The following is a 4163-nucleotide window of genomic DNA, read 5'->3' as shown; positions in this document are numbered from 1 at the left end:
TTGAAAGGCTTCATAATGAATCCTGCCGACCTTCCTAGGTAGTGGGTCAAGAGGCTGATCACCTCGGGCGAAAGGGTAAATTACGACTCACAGTGAAAGTGTACAACCTCTATAGAGTGTAAAACTGGTATATCAGCCGTGCTCACTGTCACGAGCGGCCTTAGAACCCTTACGGAATAGATGATGAACACTGATGATAAAGATGCTCACTAATTATTACTGTTTATACTATTCATTATTCATGTTTACCTGATCACGTGGCTACATGGGCTTGTGATAAACTTGTTGCTACTCAATTACTAAAAGATGACTCATTAAAAGTTAATCGTAGTTAAACCAGTGTTAGCCTTTTGAGCCTCATGAACCCCATATTATATTTGTTGAGTACGACATGTACTTACGCTTGCTTTACTTTTTAAATCTTTGGGAAAATCCCGGATTGGTACCAGATTGCTAGAGTTTGGAGAAATTAGGCTTGTGTTCAACCAGTCAATTGTCCCTGTAAAAGTGGAGTCTTCGCCTAAAGATCGGAGTTGTCTTTCCGCTGTCTATACTCTGAGGTTATATTCCTTATATTAATACGCTATGTATTTAAGCATTGTCTATTGATATTACCTTTATTTGTATCTATATGTGAGATTTGACTTTCTAGACTCACATATAGTGTGTATCTATTTTTTATTCTTAAAACCGAGTGCTACAGCCTTCCTCACCTCCCTCGACAACAAAAAGGGCCATCGTTGCAGTGCAGTAGGGTCAATATACCACACGACGTAAGCATCACAGCAGGCACGACATGGCCTAGCGTGGCAACGTGGGTGTGACATTACACCGATGATGCAACATAGGCAGGCCATAGGCATGGGGTAGCAAGGCAAGCATGATGTAGCGCTATGTGCCTACGCCGGTAAGGTGGGCATGTGTAGTGTGGCGGAGGTGAGGACGATAGGGATGGTGGATGAACTAAAAATGGTACAATAGTACAACTTTAGATTCTGAATGTGTAATTAGCTGACTGGGGGAGTGGGCGGGGGTGCACGTGGCGGGGGGGGGGGGGGGGGGGGGGGGGGGGGGGGGGGGATTGATTGCATGGGAGTAGCCGTACATGTTTCGAGTACGGCAATGATAAGACTAAGCTTCGTATGATCACTCAGCATGTGTGCATGTATTCAGATTCGTAATGGTAAACCACCGGATGCGGAAGTGCTGATCCCTTGCGATTTCATTTCTTAATCCGATCCAATCAACGACACCACGCTTATCTTAGAGCTTGTGCATTTCTGCATGTGCTATCGCTACCCAACCTAACTTAAGGTACGGTGTAATCTCAACTTCTGAGAAGAGTTTCTCCTCGTACTTTGATACTCTGAATTCCTGGTGAAACAACGCATTACAAGTCTACAACTCAACGACAATCCTGTGAACCCTCTCCTTGGGCATCGCCTCCAGCTGCAAAACAACAAGGCCGGTGGAAGAATCATAGGTGAACTCCATCTGCGCAGAGCCCAGCAAATATCTCCTCGGCCTGACAGAGGAGTAGGCACCGAACCTGCCACACCCCCTCACTTCCACGCACACCAATCCGGTGGCGTCCGAGCTAGAAGCAGGCCCGTCATCGCCGAGCAGCTTTGCGCCGTCGAGGAGGTGGTACGTCAGGCCTTCCACCGCCGCGCCGCTGTTGAACATGTCGACGAGCCCGATCGGAGCGAACCTGAACCCGGGTGCCAACTCCTGCGATGCATCATCAGTTAGTTTATTACAGGTGCCAATTCTTGAGTTCAAAACTAGCATCAGATTGGTCATGGCGACAGTGATCGGAGACATCGGGCGCTAACCTTGACCGGCGAGACGGTGAGGATGTCTTGCTCGAGGACCTTGAGGGAGACGGGCAGTGCCGCGCCGCTGGGGAGGACGACGAGGTCGCCGCTGGCATGGCGGTACACGGCGCAGTCGCCGTTCCACTCGGCGCCCGTCGCCGCCTCGGAGATGAGGTGGACGTCGCTAGCCCTGATGCTGCAGGTCAGGGAGTCGGCGCCGGCCGGGCGGAACATGGTCTTCTTCTCCGCGAAGCTCCACGCCGCGCCCTGGCAGTTGTACACGCCGAGGACGCCGGTGAACTTGTTCATGTTCCAAATCTTGAGCAAGCTGCAGCAGGAACCAGCCAAGACATGGCACGGAGTTGTCAGGCATGCTCCAAACCGCATCTGCGTTGCACCTGTCAGCGGACCAAGAATGCAGCGAAGGGTGATCGAGCTCACCTGACGCCGTCACGTGCCGGGTCGGTGAACAGGCAGTCCTTGGTCGGCCTGCCAGGCAGACGCGCACGGAGCACGGAGCCGCCCGGCAAGACGATCTTCTTCAGCAGCTCGAAGTCGTGCTTGCCGGGGGCGTCACTGCAAATCCATCACCAAGAACACAATTCAGCTACCAATTCCACTGAACATAGGAAGGGAGTATGGTGAGCAAACTGATCGCGACCTGACATAGACAGGGCCGCCGCTGATCGCACGGGCCGAGCCATGGTACTCGCCGGCCGGGTGGAGGGAGTGGAACATGTCCCAGTCCGGGAGCATGAACTCGCCGAGGAACACGCTGTTGTACGCCACCGCGGCGATGTGGACCGTGTGCGACGCGGGGTCCCTTGGGAAGAAGTCATCCGACGCTCGCACCACCGCCGTCTGCTTCGAGCTAACGATTTGTCACGTCGCACCACACGACCAAATTGGTCAACAGATTCGCTATGAACTTCACGTTCACGGTTAGGACGATGGGAGTAGCGTACCAGTAGAGGGCGTCGGTTTTGTGGCTCATGCAGGCGATGACGCCGTTCTCCAGGAAGTTCTTGGCGACGGAGGCGTCGAGCGCCTGGTGGTATTGTCTCGTGAGCTGCGCGCGGCCGCCGTGGCCGGCGCCGAGCGTCTCCAGGATGCACTGCTCGTCCACCTTGACGCCGTCGACACTGGCGGCGGCGAGGTACGCGTGCTGCTCGTCGTAGAAGCGGTACATGGCGCGCGGGTGCATGAGGCCGACGCCCTGGGCGGTGATCCGGTCGGTCTTCATGCCGGGGTCGTTCTCGGCAACGCCCGGCGAGATCTCGGGGAACTGCATGCTGGAGACGTACTGCTCCATGCTGGCGACGCCTGGACGGACACCGCCCCAGTATCAGGTGATGGCGTGCCAGACGAAGACGTACTTGAGGCCGTACTCTTCCTTCGCCGCGCGCACCACCGTCCTGATGCCGGCGGCCGGGTCGTCGTGGCTCTGGAACTTGCTATTCTCCCTTCCCGTGAGCCGGGGCAAGCGTGGCTGCTTGGCCTCTCCTGCTGGATCGTCGGAATTGGGTTGGTCCGTGCCTACGGACTGCCAGCCGTCGTCTATTATGACGAACTTGGGCGGCGCGCCGCCGGCGACGAGGTTGCGGAACCCGGCCTCGACGCCCTCCTGCGTGACGTCCTGGTAGAAGGCGTCCCAGGTGCACCAGCCAAAGTAGTCGACGATGCCCGGGAGCTTCTTCTCGGCGCGGACCCGGAACGTCTTGAGGGCGTACTTGGCCGCGGCGACGGCGCCGGCGATGGCCGCGAAGGGATCGGACTCCGCGGCGCCCACGAAGAGCGCGCGCTCGAAGGACGACGCGCGCGTGCTGGCGTCCCCGCTCTCGACGCAGAGCTCCAGCTCATCTCCCGCGCCGCCCTGGAGGCTGGCACGGAACGCACCCTCCACGAGCGGGAGGAACACCACGTACGCCGCGTCCTCGCCGCCGGCGCCGGCGCCCCTGGACTCCACGAGCAGGAATTGCGTCTCGTGTGGCACGTCGCCGCCCTTGTCCCCCATCCGCTGCGATTCCACCACAGCTTGCTCCGGAAACATGCCATGAACCGCACGTCCCTGCACCATAATCGCAGACTTCACATCAGGAGCGGAATGGATAAAAAAAATCGCATTTTCCTCGTGTTCTCAGGGTCGACACCAGACCGTAAGGCGCCGAGGGAGACGACGCGGCGGGAGGCTGACTCGTCGAGGTCGGCGCCGAGGAAGACCCCGTCGACTGCTCCCCCCGCTGCAGCAGAGGACGCCGCTACGGCTGCTGGCACGCCGGACAGGACCGCCCGGCCGTAGACTGACAGCGTGCCTCCAACGAGCTTGACGGATGAGGTGATCGTCAT

The 4163-nt window shown here is 57.3% G+C and overlaps 1 pseudogene; it reads right to left on the bottom strand.

Annotated features, from left to right (window-relative positions):
• Positions 1-1298: 1298 nt before the first annotated feature.
• LOC136529068 (probable galactinol--sucrose galactosyltransferase 6) lies at positions 1299-4163 on the bottom strand (annotated as a pseudogene).

This window comes from Miscanthus floridulus, chromosome 19 (genome assembly GCF_019320115.1).
Source record: "Miscanthus floridulus cultivar M001 chromosome 19, ASM1932011v1, whole genome shotgun sequence".
Lineage (NCBI taxonomy): Eukaryota > Viridiplantae > Streptophyta > Magnoliopsida > Poales > Poaceae > Miscanthus > Miscanthus floridulus.
Note: the sequence above shows the minus strand (reverse complement) of the source record. Positions and strands in the feature narration are given on the sequence as shown.